Raw genomic sequence first — 17664 nt, forward strand, 5'->3', positions numbered from 1 at the left:
GTCATCCTCAAACCTGGCTGCCCTGGAGGTTGCAGACTAGCCGTCACCACTGGTCCAGGTTTAAGACTCTGTTCCTGGCTTGAGGAAGAGGGGAGGTATCTGCCCCTCAACTGTAGTGGAAGGTGTCAGAGCTGCTCTCCAGCTGGACTCGCATGGGTCATGTGACCTCCCTGAACCAATCACTGGCCAGGGTGGGATCACAGTCAGGATGGCTGCTGGGAAGCAGCTGGCCTGCGGATGGGAACCAGAACAGAATGCCACTATCAGGATTCTTTCCTCATGGCTTCCCCCCCGCCCATGTCTGCTTTATTCATTCTCTTATATTAGTGTGTGTCTCTGTCTCTCTCTGCCTTTCCTTCCACTGGGTGGGAAATTGGCCATCCGCTGACCGAGTTGTACATCTTTCAGGACACACTCCGAAAGAGAACAGCCCCGTGTTCTCTTAGCCCAAGCCCACCACAACCCAAGGAAGAGAAGATAGCTCCCTTTGGCTCATTAATCAGGACCAGGAAGGGGTTCCCAAGACAGGTCCAGCTGAGGCCAGGTGCTCTCCCTGGGCTGATCAGCTGTAGGCAGGGATGAGGTCATTGTTTACTCTGTCCTCCTCTCCTGGGTACCAACTGTGTCCTCTTCCCAGGACCTCTGAGCTGGGAGTCTAAGCAAACCCTAAGGACAGTGATTGGGCTTACTTTTTTACCGTAGGGACACTAAAACTTCATTTCACTCCTGGGCCACTAGAGAATGAGGGGTGTCCCCTGCAGTGTCCACGTTTCCAAAGCAGCAGCCTATGGAAAGGCCAGCCCCCCAGGCCCGGCTTGCCACAGCCCCTGCCTGCCACCTGGCCCTAGCCTCATCCTTTGGGTACCTCTGCATCTGCCTTCCAGCCACCTGGCCTGCTTCCAGTTCCTGTGATGCAGGGCATTTGTTCCCTGGCCCCAGAGTGCTTCCTCTTCTCCCGGTCTCCCTCTTACCCCACCCCCACCCCACCCAGTTCTGGCCTGCCAAAGCTGACTCTTCTTTCAGATCTCTAAACATCACTGCAAGGGGCCTGCCCCGACTGCGTACCACCCTTCTTTCCTGAACTCTTCAGCTGGTGTATTTGAGGCCTGTCATCCTCTTGATGGTACCAGCTCCCTAAAGGAGGGAACTACATCCATTTTGTTAAGGGTGTAACCCCTTCCACCAGATACACACTTTACTGAATCTTGCTGAGGAAATGAAGGAAATTATAATAGTAATATAATAAAAACAATAGCTACTTTATAATAGGCATACTACTAAGCACTTTTACATACAAAGCTTTTGAACGATGTCTCCCATTTATCAAATATAATAACAAGAGTAGTTTATCAAACAGTGAGTGCCAGCATTATTCTAAGTCCCTTACCTGTGCCATCTCATTGAATCTTTTTTTTTTTTTTTAAGATTTTATTTATTTATTTGAAAGAGAGAGAGAAAGAGAGTGCACAAGCTGGGGGAGAGACAGAGTGAGAGGAAGAAGCAGACTCCTCGCTGAGCAGGGAGCCCGACGTGGGGCTTAATCCCAGGACCCCGAGATCACGACCTGAGCTGAAGGCAGACGCTTAACCAACGGAGCCACCCAGGCGCCCCAGGGAACACCTTTTAGTAGTAATTCTCATGTTGGAATCTGAGGGAAGAGTGTAGGTTTTATAAAGATGCCAGTCCCAGTTAGTCCAAGAACGCTCTTTAAGATTTTATTTATTTGACAGAGACACAACAAGAGAGGGAACACAAGGGGCGCCTGGGTGGCACAGCGGTTAAGCGTCTGCCTTCGGCTCAGGGCGTGATCCCGGCGTTACGGGATCGAGCCCCACATCAGGCTCCTCTGCTGTGAGCCTGCTTCTTCCTCTCCCACTCCTCGTGCTTGTGTTCCCTCTCTCGCTGGCTGTCTCTATCTCTGTCAAATAAATAAATAAAATCTTAAAAAAAAAAAAAAAGAGAGAGGGAACACAAGCAGGGGGAGTGGGAGAGGGAGAAACAGGCTTCCCGCTGAGCAGGGAGCCTGATGCAGGGCTGATCCCAGGACCCTGGGATCATGACCGGAGCCGAAGGCAGGCGTCTTAAGCCCAAGAACACTCTTAATTACCAAACCAGATCACTTTAGGTTTCCATAGCAGGCACTGTGTTCTCGGCTCTGTGTGTGTGTATATTTTATATACAGACAGACGTATCCAGAATTATATATATATAAATATGCATGCACATATAATCTCATTACTTTATTCAGGTCTCTGCTTGAATGGCTGAGACACTGCCTCAGGCAGGCCTTCCTGCGCACCCTGTCTAAATTGGCCCTCCCTGTCATCGCCTTCTGTCCCCTGCTGTATTTTTCTTCATAACACTTATCATCTGACCTTTTACGTCTGTTTGCTTTTTGCACCATTCTCCTGAGCTGTGAGCTGTGAGGGCAGGGATCTTTGTTTTATTACTTGCTATCCTCTCAGCGTCTAGAACAGCATCTGGCGCCGAGTAGCTTAGTAAGTATGTGCTGAATGAATGCGAACAAGCCTGAATAATGACTGTTTTCCCTTTGTTACGGATGTGGACCTGAGGCCCCCAGAGCCCTGGCCCTCCTTGCATGGAACAGACGGGGGCCAACTGCTGTTCTGACTGGAGAAGCAAGAAACTGCCCTAGACCACCGGCTATGCTGTCATTTATGCATCTCCATTGACTCACATTTCCTTGAGAGAGGTGGATCCCGGTCAGGGTCTCTTCTGCTGGGGCTTCTGCTCCTGGGGCACAGAGAAGCGGGCATGGATAGCTTGGGTGATGCTTGTTCTGGGCAGTTATTCCCCGGAGAATAGGCAGAGGGAGAAAGAAACTTCCATTCTGAAGGCCTCGCTCCTCAGGAGGACCCTGCATCTCAGCCCAGTGTTTACTGTCGTCAAGAGTCCAGTTTGTCCAGGGGGTACCCTCAGGCTTCGTTCCGGATTTCAGTTACCGTGACAGCTCTGCTAACATCTTTTAGGCCTCCCTCTGTGCCAGGCCCTTTGCCAATCACTTGATAACTGTTAGCTCATTTAATCCTCCCAACAGCCCCATCGAGGGTAGAAATTACTCCCGCTCTCCACTCCCCACTGTACTGATAAGGAAGCCTGGGACTCAGAAAGGTCTGGTGAGGAGTCATGGGGCACAGAGGTTCTAAGAGGCAGAGCTGGGACTTGATGATGGCTCTCTCCTGGCCACACGGCCTTACTGCTTCTCCATCTGCTTTTGGGATTCTCCCAGTGACCAGAGGAGGAGGGTCTGGTTTCCTATAATGTGATGTGGCTTATTCATAGTGTTGCAAAGCCATGCTGGCCCATACGAGGCCTTGATGGGTTGGAGGAAGTGGGTGGAGAGCTTTTTGCTTGTTTATTTCTCACAGACATTTGCCACACAAATGACCAAACTTCTCCTTCTCCTTGGGATTGGTTTCCATCTTGGGCAGGAGAGGGAGTTGGATAGCTGCCAGAGGAACTCTGTTATCACCCAATCAGATCCCTCCGTTCTCTGCTGAGATCCCTCCCATGTGGCTCCATCTTACCCAGAGTGAAAGCCACGGTCCTCACCGTGGCCAACCAGGCCCTGCACAATCTGCCCCCATTACCTGTGGCTTCACCTCTTCCTTCTGTTCTCTCACTTGCCCTGCTCCAGGCGCCTGGGCCTCCTCAGTGCTCCACAGACACCCAGGTATGTGCCTGCCTCAGGGTCCTTGCATGGGCTCTTCCTGCTACCAGGAAAGCTCTCCTCTCCTACCCACATCCTCCCTAACATCCTAAAAGCCTTTGTTCATATGTCGCCTCCTCTTTTCTGTTTTTCTCTGTACCACTTTTCTAACCCATCTTTTACTTACTTTATTGTTCACCTTCCCCACTAGAATCGCCAGCTCCAGGGTTCTGTTCATCTGAATCCCTAGTGCCTGGAACAGTGCCTGGCACTAAATCAACTGGCACTCAGTAAACATCTCTTGAAAGAATGAATGGGCTCCCAAGTACAGAATGGTCCGCTCTTGTACTGTTGTGCTGGGGGAGGAAATGGGTGTGTGGGGGGGGTCATGCTCCTCAAGCCTCCGTGAGCTCCTCTCATGCCAAGCTGCAGCTCTGGGCTCCAACAACAAGATAGATAAGCCCTGGTTCTCCAGGCTGATTTAAGCCATGGAAGGAGGGTGCATCTGCTGAGCAGAACACAGATCCTGCACCTGTGGCCTAGCTGCAGGGGAGGCTGTAAGAGCCAGTCCCTTTGTCATATTTGATATTTGGTATGGGAGGTAGGCCCAGCCTTCTGCTAAGACTTCTGGGTGGGAAATTCCCAAATCATAAGAAGGATTATGATTTGCAAAGATTATACAGCCAGAATGTTTTAATTCTTTGAACATTTTTATTAAACTTTATCTGTATCTATATAGGTAAAGATATAGATATAGATATAGATATATATATATAAAAGCAAGAGCACCTGCTGAAAATGTGTAGCTGGGTGAACTTTTACAAACTGAACACACTCATGTAACCAGCTCTAAAAACAATATTTCTAGGGGCGCCTGGGTGGCTCAGTCATTAAGCATCTGCCTTCGGCCTAGGGCATGAACCCAGGGTCTTGGGATCAAGCCCCACATCAGGCTCCCTGCTCCGCTGGGAGCCTCCTCTTCCTCTCCCACTGCCCCTGCTTATGTTCCCTCTCTCGTTGGCTGTCTCTCTCTCTGTGTCAAATAAATAAATAAAATCTTTAAAAAAAACAAACAAACAATATTTCTATCCTCCAGAAGTCCCTTTCCTGTTCTCTCCCAGTCACTCCTTCCTTCCAAGTCAAACCACATTCTTGACGTCTCACCCCTGACTTTGAACTTAGGTAAATGCTCCTTTGTGTCTGGCCTTTCTAGTCCACATTAGGTCCATGAGATGTCCGTGTCATTGCATATAGTTAGATTTCATGCCTACTCACTCCTGTACACAGTCACAGGGAGACCTGACTGGCAGAAAGAAGCCAGCCTTGAGAATAGCTAGAGCAAAATGTGCAAAGGCCCTGGGGTAGGGATAAGCTTGGAAGGGAAAGGAGGCCAGTGTGCTGCGAGCATTTGAGCAATGGGCAAAATGAAAGGCGATGAAGTTTGAGGGATGTTTAAGCAGGTAAGCAATCTATGATCTCTGTTTGATTTGATTGCTCTGGCTGTGTGTGGAGACGAGAATCTAGGAAGGCAAGATTGGGCCCTGGGACACCAGCAGCGAATCTGATGGCATTGTCCAGGTGAAAAGTGAGAGTGGTAGCCTGGCCTAGGAAAGAGGAGAAAAGAAATGGATTCAGGGTATATTTTGGAGATAGTGGCAACAGAACCTGCCAATGAACTTGCCGTGGAGGACAAGGGAGGGAGAGACCTAAGATTCCATTGTGCGTCTGCATCGTACTTCATCAACTCATCCCTGCTGGTGGCCACTCAGGTTGTCTCCCATTTTCCTCACTCAACGAGGCCAGTCTAGATAGCACCCACACGAACACATGCTTGCTGAGCTGGGTCTGGGAGGATCAAGGGCAAGAGTGTCCCAGGTGGAGGGAACTGCTCAGGCAAAGGCTGGGCCCTCCCCTGTACCACGCTCAACTCAGGCCCGAGTGCAGGCTGCAGAACAGGAGCACAGGACCTGAACCCACCACTTGCATGGAGTGGACCCGCTGCCTATTTTGAGATGTTTTTTCGTGCTCTCCCATCCCCTACCTTCCCCAGAGCTGCTTTCTCCTCCAGTCCCCTCCCCTCTGCAGATTAGCCTGGTGCTTCTGCCAGCCATGGAGCCACAGGTGCTGCTGTCGGAGCTGCTGCCCTAAGCGGGGCCTGCTCTCCTTGCGAGGTCAGCTTGGGTTTCCTGTCTCGAGAGTCACAGTGGGGCTTAAAAGCATTGGCTGGCGAGGCCTTTGGTTGGGGGCCAGCCATCGAGGATGCCTGGCCCATAGAAAGTGAATGAGAAGGCCTCTCATTTGTATGAGCTTGATTCTTTTGTGTTCTTTGTCCCCTGTTCCCTCCTGTTTCTTGTCTCTGGCCTTGTTCTTAAGAGCGCGGGTCCCTTGGGCAGCGGCAGCTGCTGCCAGCCTCCTTGGCCCTCTCTGAGAGACTTTGGGCATTTAGGGGACTCATTTGGTATTTGGGCCACTCAGCTAGGAGGGGGCAGCTCAGTCAGCATGAGTTTTTTGTTTGTTTTAATTTCTCTTTTCAGCAAATTTTTTTTTTAAAGATTTTATTTATTTGACAGAGAACAGAGGGGGAGCAGCAGAGGGAGAGGGAGAAGCAGGCTCTCCCCTGATCAGGGAGCCCAATGTGGGGCTCAGTTCCAGGGCCCTGGGATCATAACCTGAGCCAAAGGCAGACACTTAATCGACTGAGCCACCCAGGTGCCCCTCAGTCAGCATGAGTTTAAAACAGTGTGGCCTGCAGGCATCTGAAGAGAGAGAGCCGTGGGTGCCCTCGGGCCCCTGAGGATCTGGCTCCCATCCTGGCTCGGGCTTCTCTCTTAGGCTGTTGGGAGGGGCTGTCCATGTTGACTTGTCAAAATGAGCATCTCGGGGAGTCTGCTTTCTGTCTGCCCAAGGGCTGTAGAACAGGAGGAACTGTGAATCACAGGAAGGTAAAATCTGACATGTTTCAGCTCCTACTGGGTCAAAAAAATGGGGGGGGGGGGGTGTGCAGAGGAGGGCAGCCTTGAAGGAGAAAAATAGAGGGCATTAATGAGCTCAGCTAAGTACTCTCCCAGGCTGCTGGAGAACGTGTGAATCATCGCAACCACTTTAGAAGACAGCCTGAAAAAGAATTTTTATTTATTTTTGAATGAGTGGTATATGCACGTGATAAAACATTCAAATGGCACCCAAAAAGAGGGACGGTGAAAAAGTAAGTGGCGCCCCCCGCGCCCCCATCCATTGTAGCCTAGTTACCCTCCAGTGAGGACACCTGTTTCAGGTATGTTCTTCCTGAGATACTCAATCCCGAAACAAGCACGTCCTACACATACAGTTCTACACCTTGATCTTGGAATCCATTCCATAAGATAACTATATAACATTCCATAAATAGTCTTCAGCGCTGCACTCCCACTCCCAAGAATCTACCCTACAGGAAAAAAAAAGGCCCCAGTACCAAAAGATGTTTGTTACTGAATGATCTTCAGTAGCAAATAAATAAAACCCTGGAAATAAAATACATGTCCATTTCTTCAGGAAATGATTGAGTAAAACCTGGCACATCCGTACTATGGAATATCAGCTGCTAAAAAGAGTGGGTAAAAGCATGCTGGTTGATTCGAAGGCATTTTTGTGATATATTTAAGGGAAAGCAAGAGTCAGAGAGAAGTAAAATGATATGATCCCATTCATGGAAAATCCAATGACAAAAGTTTACGTATCTGTCTTGTGTTTGAGTGATGGTGTCGTACCCTCGTTCTCTTCCACGTCATGTGGCCTGCTTTGCTCGGCATTCTGTCCGAAAGGTGCTGCAGTATCCTTAATTGTGGTCCAAACGAACTTCCTATGTCCGTCCACATTAGGGACCGTTGGGAGGGTGCTCCGGCCCACAGGTGGAGAGTCCATGGCATTGGTGTTGGTGAACGCTCACCTGGACCTTGGTCACACTAGGAGAGGCGAACGTGAGTGCCGCATGAGAAGTCCCTTCTAACCGACCGTGACAAGTACTTTGACCTCCTTCCAGTCCCGTAGAATGAAATATGCAGAGTTTGGTCAGCTGTTTGAAGCATTCAGTGCAACCAGATCTGCCGTTCGTAATAACACAGGGGCCCTAGAACCGCTAACGTCGAACATCGGGGCCCTGGCTGTGTTCCAGATGAGGCTTCGTGGGGCAGGCAACACAGGCTAATCTACCTTACGTCCACGACCAAGCCCACCACCCAAGAACCACCCAGTAAAATGTTTCTCACACCCTGTTCTTAAACCAGATGAGCCCTATTGGTGGGGAGAGTGGAACCAGAAGGAAGTTTCTGGGCGGGCACACCCTGGCAAGACCATTGCATTGCGTCAGCCCGGGGTGCTACGCGCACTGTGGTCTGTGATGGCAGCGGCCGTGGAGACGTTCTCTTTGAGACTCTGTATGCCTTCCCCTTTCCGACTTCTGGTTCCAGGATAAGTATGCATTCTTCCAGGGTTCTGGTGTTTCCCTTGGAACGGATGTGGCTGGCAGCGGATTGGGGCTAATGACCCGTTTGGATTATAACTTGTCTTCTGCTGGGCTTCACTTGCAGCGGCAGGGAAAGCTAGAAGGGTCAAATTGAGCTTCCTCCCCTGACTTGACTGTATGTATTCACAGTGCTTTCTCCCCCTCTTGACCGTATCCCTTACCCCTCCCCACCCCCACTAACAAGACAGAGGACACTTCCTGTCTCTGGAGCAGCATCTCTTCCTCTGTCCTTTCCTATAGGTTGTTCATCAGAAGAAAGAGCTCACGTCTTGCTGGCTTATCTGTTCCTTTGCCCCCCTCAGAGATGGAAGGGCCTTGTTGTCACTGACTTAGCAGCTTTATCCCGCACAGAGTGTGTATATGTATAAAAGAATAACCCTCAAGTTTCTGGTTTGAGCAGATGGGTAGTTGATGGTGTCTAGTGGTCCACTCTCTACCAGTGGATGGGAGAGAAGCAGGTATGGGTAAGGATATTATGTTGAAGGTAAGGGTACATATATGTTTCTATATGTGTATATATATATATATATATGTGGGGAGAGAGAGAGAATTTAACATCTTTATTGAAAACACAAAAATGTGCCCACCCCCAAAAAAGCCAGGCAGTGATTTTGTTCATTTATTCAATTCATTTAACAGGCATTTGGTGACCTGCTCTTGTTCTGTGCACAGTCTGAATCAGGCAGAAAACCACTCTGGAAAAACTCATGAGACCTGCACATCTTCCTTTTCTGCCTCACCCTCCCAACCACCCCATCAGCGAGGCCTGCATGTCCTCGATTTGAAATTTACATCTTTGCCAGCCTCCTCCTTCCCATCCCTCTGCCCTCAGCCTGGGCCCAGCCACCACTGCCTCTCCTTGGATAATGCAGTGGCTACCTTGTTGTTCTCCCTGTTTCTTCTGAACCCCGACACTCTCTTTGCAACAACCAGAGGGATCGTTCAGAAATGTAGATCGGAGCACATCATGTTCCTGCTCCCCATCATACTTAGAATTAACAAGCATGTATCTGACCTGGGCCCCAACGATCTAGCTACACAGGCCTCCTGTGAGTTCCCTTGAACAGACTCAAACATTCTCCTCCATCTCCAGGATACTTTTTTTTTTTTTTTACTTTCACTAGGAACTATATTATCAACACAGTGATTGAAATCAGGGTAGCCCTTTGAGTGTCTTTTAATTGAGGTATAATTCACATGCTCTAAAATTCACGCCTCTTAAAGTACACGGTTCAGTGGGTTTTGGTGTATTCACAAGGTTATGCAGCCATCACCAGTATCTAATTCCAGAACATTCTCATTGCCCCCCCCCAAAAAAACTGTACTCATCAGCAGTCACCCCCCCCCCACCTCACCTCCCCCTCCTCCCAGCCCCTGGCAACCACTAATCTGCTTTCTGTGTCTACGGATTTGCCTCTTCTGGACAGTTCATGTAAATGGAATCCTACAATACGTAGTCTTTTGTAACTGGCTTCTTTCACTCAGCATGATGTTTTCAGTGTTCATTCACGTCGTGCATGAATCAGTACTTCATTCTTTTTATGGTGGAATATTATTCCATTGGGTGGATGTGCCACATTTTGTTTATCCATTCTTCGGTTGATGGACATCCTGGGGTATTTTTACTTCCACTTTTCAAATGGCTTCCTTCTCCTTTCTCTTTAGCTCTGAGCTAAAATCCACCTGGGTTTCCTGAATGGTACTTCTCACCATTTGCGCTCAAAAATGTATTTGTGTGCCTGTTTATTTTCTGTCCCCCGTTCTAGACTGTAAGACCTGTAAGGACAGGAACTGTGCCTGCCTTTATCTACCGTATCCAGCACCCTACCATGCACAGTGTCCAGCGTACAGTAGTGCTTAATAATTGCTGAATGAATGACTCAGTAGATGTTCCATAGTTCTTATTTTACCTCCTCGTAAGGCAAAATGGTGGTAACCCTGTTGTGTGGGAAATTCTGCATCTAGCTTTCTGCCTGGTGTTGAGGAGAGATCAAGGGTCCTCTAAAGCCTGAGGGCATGTTACATGGTGGCAGGTTTCTAGAGGGATTTCTCTGGTGTAGAAGGCTGTCCCACTGGCCATCTGCTGCATAAGGCCAGAGTATCATTTGAAAGTACACTTGGCTGCCAGTTGCAGAGACTAGAAAGGACACCAGTATAAAATCCATGGAAGATGGTTTCTCTCATATGTAAAATGTCCAGAGTTTGGCAGCCCGGGGCTGGTGTGGCAACTCCATGGGATCCTTCTATCTTTCTGCTTCACCATCCCCAGCAGATGGCCTTCATCCATAAGGTGGCATCACGGTCTAGTAGGACCCCTGGAGTCAAACCAGTGAGTTGAATCCAGGTGGGAATTGGGGTGGGGGAATGGGCACAAAAGTGTAGTCCAGCTCCAGGTCTCTAGTGAGGAATTTTCCTGCAAGTCCCACCTCTTATTGGCCGCCCCTAGCTGCAGGGCAGGTCGGGAGATGTAGTATTAACCGAGTACCTGGAGAAGAAAGGGAAGAATGGCTGCTGGGTGGGCAGCCAGTACCCAGTAGGTCCATTTCCTACCCACAGGACCCTGAGCCCTGGAGAACAGTGCCTTTCTTTGCAGAGAGGAGGGTTTTGAAGCTTTTCATGGGCCTTCAGTGTAAAATATTCGCCATGTCACCAGCAGTAAGGTAATGTAATGTTAGCTCACCTTTATTGAACACTCACGACATGATAGGTTCTGCTCTAAATATTTTTTCATGGAGTAATTTTCGTAGTGCTCACAACACCCCTATTATTATCCCCATTTTATAGGTGAGCAAACTGAGGCACAGATAGGTTGAGTAACAACCCTACGTGTTCTCGCTGCTAATGTTTTTTTCACTCTTCCCTTTCAGTATATTATGAACAAGAGGATTAACAAATAAAGCCTGACCTATTTTGGTAGAGTGACCACTGTTCTATCTTCCATCTGATTAGCTGAGATCTGGGGAGCGCTTTGTGGAAAAGCACCCAGCAGTCAGCCACATTGACAGGCTGTTTTTATGGAGTGCAGGAAGGGGCTTAACTGTTGGCACATCCAGCAAACGGCTGGTGACAGGAGGAAAAAGGATCCACAAGCTATGCAGGATTTCCCCAGCCTGTGAGCCTGGGGCCAGCAGAGCACAGTGTCATTGTGCCAGTGCGCTGGGCTTGGCCCCTAGAATCACAGTCTCCCTGACGGCTCTTAGACGTCCATAGGGAGAAAGAAAACTGTTCGAAATTCAGGTCCCGTGAGAATTAGTTCAGACACCACGTTCTCTCTTGATGCCTGTGATCAGTCATGCTTAGTGGAAATCTCTGATTCCCAAAGTTTATCCCTGAGCCAAGTCCTTTTGGAGACACCTTCAGATCCATGTTAGTGGCTATTCACTCTCTCCAGGGGGATGGCACTGCATGGGGCTGCCAGAGCCCAGCTGTGGCAAGGTAAAGTTTTAGTTAGGCGTGCATGCGGCTGCAAGTAGTGGTCTAAAGGAGAGTTGTCGTTTCAATATGAAAGATGTGTCAAATGACATGTGGTTCAATGGCTTGGCAGACGGCAGTGAACACCAGCACTGGTCTGGCTGCTGAACCCACCTTCCCTGGGGGGCTGGGGCATCCAGAGAGTTCAGTCCTTCTGTGTTGGGAGACTGGTGTTCTGGGGACAAATGGGACTCTCTCAAATCCAAGTGTCACCTCCACATTACAAGCTGGAACAAGGCAGACAGGGGAGGGGACAAAGGACTGTGGGAATGAGTCTGACCCTTTCTATGAGGAGAACACACACTCTCCTCGAACCGCTGAAGGGGATTCACCTCCACCCACATGAAGATATGCTCCTGTGTTATCTTCTAGACACACTTAGATTTTTCCTTTTGCAGTTGGTCTTTGATCCATCTGAAATGGCTGTCTGGATGTGGAATCCGCTGGCTTTCGAGGCGGAGCCCGTACTCTGAACTGCAGTGTTTGGGAACTGGCTTTGTGGGTGGTTCTGGAGCCAGACCTACTGGGTTCAAATCCTGGTGGATTTGTGCCATCCACTTGCTATAGGATCTTGGGCAAGTTACCTCTCTGTGCCTCAGTTCGCTGCTTGGTTAAAATGGGGATGCTACTAGACCCACTTTCAGGGCTGTTACAAGGGTTAAATGGGTTGATAGTTAACTGAACACAGCGCCTGGCATGTCATCAAATCAAAGCAAAAACCTCGTGTTTCAGGCCAGAGTGAGAATTTGCAAGGCCACAGTGGGTCTGGGAACTCGGCAGGGAATCCCAGACCCCAGCCAGTGGGGAAGTGAAGTGTGTCACTGAGGTTACGGTCTCTTCCTCTTTACAAGAAATTGCCAACCGCTCTCTCAAATTGTCTCTTCCTATGTATGCTCCCACCTGCAGTGACAGAGAGTTCCCCTTAGTCTGTGGCTTCAGTACGTTTGGTGGTGGCAGAGCCTGACATTCTGGCCAGGCTGCTGTGCATGAAATGGTCACACGAAGCTGCTTTCCCTCAGCAGTTTCTCTGCAGAGGTCTGTCTTATGTCGCTCTTCCACGGAGTCGCTTGGGCAAGGCTGGAGGCAGGACAGCCACAGGGCCCCCTGACACAGTGATGTCCTGTATCCTGATGTTTCCCTTCAGTGGCGGGGGCGGGGTAGGGGAAGGAGGGACAGGAAACAAGGACATAAGACCCTCCAAGTCAGTGCCCCAGCCTCAGGCATTATCTGCGGACTGAATCAATCAACGAAAGAACTAGCGCTAAGTCGTTAGTGTGTTATTAATAGAATATAGGTCATAAGAGAAAACATGATTAATTGCAAGATGATCTCAGCGGCTGCCATACAGTATAGCAGTTGAGGACCTAGATTTTCCCAAGGCAGAAGTCTTTGCACATAGCAGCTTTTCTTTGTTGGCAGGTGGGTAGAAGCCGTTGAATGAACAGATATTTTCCTAAATCACTCTTTCAAAGATGGAGTGAGGATGGGTATAATGGGAATCTTCTCTAAATGAAGCATGATTGAACCACTTTATTAATAGGTGGGTCGGTCCCTGATGCCACAATGTGAATCTCTGATGAAGTCTAGAAAGGAGAAGGCAACTTGTAGCAAATGGCCCCAGCGAGCCAGGTTCCCCTGTGAGCCACTTACACGATGAGCTGCACAGAGGAGAAAGGTCTGGCTGCCCCCATCAGCGCTTGGTCAGGAGAGGGCGTGCGTGTGGCCAGGCCCTCTTAGAGGTTGGATGAACATTGCCCAGGGTTGTGTGTCCTGCTCCAAGACAGAAAGCGCGAGAGAAAGCTGCCATCTCTGGGTGCAGGGAGAGAAAAGAGCGTGTGGGCATGGTGCTAGCCTTTGGGGCTAGTAATCCCACCCCCCAGAAGAGCAGGTACCAACAGCCAGAATCTCTGACCCGTCCGATTAGCGACCGCTTCTTCACGTGGTCTTCGGGGAGGGCCGAGCAAAGGGGGATGGAGAGATGTAAGCGGATGTAATGCCTGCTTCGGAAGATTTCAGTGAGGATCAAAACCAAGGTCAGTACCACGTAAGTACTTTGAAATGTCACAGGAGACTGGTTTTCTCTGTGTTACTGTGGAGTGGCAGAACTTCGGTCAGATACTTCCCTGAAAGCCCAATTTTTAAAGCAGAAAAAAGTGGAGCTGCTGTTGGTAAATGGGGGTGTGGGGGCCTGCAGCCTCACCCACTGCCTCTCCTTCCCTCTGCAGTGTCTGCCCGAGGACTGTACCTCCTGGGGGCTCTGGAAGGGCCTGGCTCTGCCTCCAGCTAGCCCTGTGCCCCAAACAAGTCACGTGAGCTTTCTGAACCTCAGTTTCCTTATCCATCAAGTGGACAGTTCAGACTATATCAGAATGTTCTTCTCCCAGTTCCTGTGGACAGGGGCTTCAGAGAGGCCTTTGACATTTTTGAAACATAGTGTTTTGTGTTTTTGTTTTGTTTTGTTTTCTTTTCTGGAGAGACATGACATAGTTTTGTTTTGTCAGCTTAGAAAGGATCGCATTCACCAAAGCACAAGGAATGCGCTATTGATTTCTGAGGTTCCCTTCCGGTTCCGTCAGTCAGTTATTTCTGTTGTAAATGACAGAATCTTCCAGCTCAAACTGGCTGAAGCTGCAAAGGGAAGTTAATGGCTTTGGGACCCGAAAGTCCCAGGGCTGCCCCACTGGAGTCAGTCACTCAGGTGTTGTCAGGAACGCACCCTTCTCCACTTCCGGGCTCTGCCTCTCTCAGCATTGACTTCATTCTCCGGTGCCCCCCACCTCCCAGGTGGCAGAGAGCCCTCAGCAGACCGCCTTCCATCCCATGCCCTCCCCCCAGTACCTCCAGCACTCTTTCCAGGGCCTGCACTGATTGGCCCTGCTTGGACCTTGTGTCTCTCCCAGAGCCAATCACTGTGGCCGAGGCGAAGAACCAGTCAGGCTGGGACTCAGGCCAGGATACCCTCTCACCCACAGGTGCTGTCATTTGGAATTCTGTTTCTTGGTGTAAACTCTGGGAGACGAGATGCGTGGCCCTGTGAGCGTAGCCTGTGTGACAGACAGGTGGGCCAGCTGGGCTGTGGCTCTGGCAGGTGTGCTGGGATTGTTGAGGCAACTGCAAGGCCATCCTTCTTCCCCAGGTGGTGTGAGGAGGGGCTCTGGGAGCTCTGGGGTCCTGGCTGAATTGCTGGCCCTGTAGCCCACTTTTGCTGCCGTTGCCCCAACCCCTCATCATCCTCCCCTCTGCTGCAGCCCCTCCCATGGATGAGGGACCCCGTACTGATGGACATGACAGCTCCCACGGCAACACGTCACTGCCATTGTGCCTTTAAAGAGCCACATACCTCACTCTAGAGAAATGAAGGGGGAGAATGAAAGTGGCAGAAAAGCAATTTCCACTGTCATTTAAAAGGCAGCTATTAAAATTTTACAGGAGCTTTATTGCAGGGGTTTCCCGATCATCCCAGGAATTTTTTTTTTTTTAATGGGAAGTCTGGTGATAAAGGAAAATGTTCAGGGTGCTTCTGATTCTCTCCTGCCCTGCGAAGCATCTTAAAAACCACGATTGTCAGGGCTTCATAGACCAGCGTAGGGAAAGCAACTACCCAAGAGACCATTTCTGAGCTTTTAAAGAATATGTGTTTTTCTGTTTGGTGTTTCTATGTATAGTAACTGTATCTGATTTTATTTTGTGCTTTTCTAAATGGCTTGGTAGTGAGCTAGGGGAATTGTCGAGAACTGCACTCAGCTCTGCCCTTCTGTGTTAATCGAGTCATTTGGTTTTGTGGACAAATGGAAATTCAGGTCAGCCTGCTTAAGTATCAAAGGAAGTGTTTGAACTCAAGGCCTGGGACGTTCTGTACTGAATGGCTTCAGGTGTGGCTAGATCCAGAGCCTCACAGGCAGTGGCCAGAGCCCCGTTTCCTTCTGCTTCCTGGCTGTGTATCCCCTGTGTTCAGTTAGGCTGTGAGGCAGCTCCATGTATATATCCAGCCGGCTAAGCAGCGCCCCTGGAGAAAGAAACCATCTCTTTTCCCTGTAGTCCCCAGACACATCCTGAGGCTGCTGTTTATTGAATCTAATCACCTTGGCTTCAATGCTAGGGCTACCCGAGCCATCTCTGAGGCCAGGAGCAGGGAAGAGGAGGTTCAGTGGCTTTATTGGCCTGGCCTGGATCGTATGACCAGCCCTTCCCCTTCCCTGCCAACTCATGGTGGAGGTGGGGGGCATTCCCACAGGAATTCCAGGTGCTGAGGGGGAAAGGTAAGGTTCAGGGGACTGAGAAAGCGAGACGAATGCAGGGTGGGCCCAAACTGCCAGTTCTCAGGACCCCTTCCCATATGAGTCACAAGGGTCTGAATCTGCCCCCGCGCTCACCATTTACCTTCCCGGGGAGCCTGATGCTCTACCTTCACCCTGTCTGGCGTCTGGCTTCGGGATTCCTAATCTCAGGTCTGTGGACCCTTCATCCAAGGACGAAATTCAGAGGACCGTGAGGTTGACCGGGGTGGGGAGGGGGGTTACATCTTTATCTCCTCTACCTTCTGAAATTTAGCATTCCCTTCCTTGCCAGTGAGGGCCACAAGCCACATTGTACTGGCAGTGACTATGACTTTGTCACCACGAGACAGTAAAAATATTTCCATATCACATTACAATTGTTGCAGATATTGCAAAATATCATTTACACTCATCTGTTTCTAAATTACTCTAGTTATTGGACCCACCGCTAGGATCTCGTAATTTAAAGCATTTATAAAGAAGCATGAATATTACTGTATCTCAGGTTAGGTTTTTTTAGGGTTTTTTTTTTTTTTAACAGATCCTTTGATATCTGAGTATAATTGGGTTCCTTTATAACCTTGTGTATTGTATTTTGTACACTTAAAAACATGATTCTGAGGAGGAGTCCACACTCTAGCAGGCTGCCAACAGGGCTCTGTGGCATGAAAAAGGCTAAGAAGCCCTTTTGGCTTCTCCTGGACCCTCTGGGGGCAAGATTATTGAAGATAACCTGATTCCTAGATTCTGGGAAGTTGGCTGGCTGCTTGCTAGTTTCCTTCCTGGACGCTTCCTTGAGGAGCTGGCTGGAGTTTGAGCTCGGCCTTGGTGTTTGGGTAGCATTCAGACATTGTGGTATTGGGGAGGTGGAGCTGGGAGGCATTTCCAGCCTGTAGTTAGCTCTCTCTTCGTTGACCGCCATGACCGTTGGCCTAGCCAAGTGGTCAGGAGTGGGCCTTGAAGCCACGCTGCCTGGGTTCATCCAGCTATAATATACTTCTGACTGGCTGGGCAGCCTCAGCCAATGGGTTCTTTACCCCCTCTGTGCCTCAGTTCCCTCCTCCGCACCATGGATGAAATCGTAGTGTCTATTTTGTAGGGTTGTTGAGAGAGTGAAATGAATCAGTATGTGTCTGCTAGGGCAGAGCCTGGCACGTAGGGTGTGAGAGTCATTAATTTAATGGCCTAACCTAGAACCTTATAGGAAGGTTCTAGATTATCCCCTCAGATCTCATCTTCCTGCCTTCGTAAGTAAGTACCTGGCCTAAACTGAAATGTGAGGGTGAACAATATGGACAATGGCTGCTCAGCCTGGAGACATTCATTCATCCATAAAATATCCATTCAAATATGAACAACCCTACTAAATATTCAAAAACATAAATTAATAATATAAAGTTTTCATGAACTATCCATTCACATATGAACAATCATACTAAATATTTTAAAACATAAATTAATAATATAAAGTTACAAGTCAGGACGAGTGCTATTTCTCGCCACTCCTCTGCTCACAGTTGTCTGAAGGAAATATCCTCATAATGGCCTTCCATCTGCCCCTGTCACCTCCCTGCCCTCACCTCCCTCCACTTGTCCCCTCACTCACCCTGCGCCAGGCACACAGGCCTCCCGCTACTCCTAAGATGCTCCATACACATAGTATGCCTCAGGTCCTTGGCACTGGCCATTCATTCCCATGGCCTGGAAGGCTCTTGCCCCAATAGTCACACAGTTTGTGGTCCTCC

General features: G+C 49.4%; 1 protein-coding gene across 1 annotated transcript in view; it reads left to right on the forward strand.

Annotated features, from left to right (window-relative positions):
- SIPA1L3 (signal induced proliferation associated 1 like 3) overlaps positions 1 to 17664 on the forward strand; it is a 225034-nt gene that overhangs the window by 69426 nt on the left and 137944 nt on the right. The gene's annotated exons all lie outside the window — the stretch shown is intronic.

The sequence above is a fragment of the Ursus arctos genome, unplaced genomic scaffold, assembly GCF_023065955.2.
Source record: "Ursus arctos isolate Adak ecotype North America unplaced genomic scaffold, UrsArc2.0 scaffold_19, whole genome shotgun sequence".
NCBI classification, from domain to species: domain Eukaryota; kingdom Metazoa; phylum Chordata; class Mammalia; order Carnivora; family Ursidae; genus Ursus; species Ursus arctos.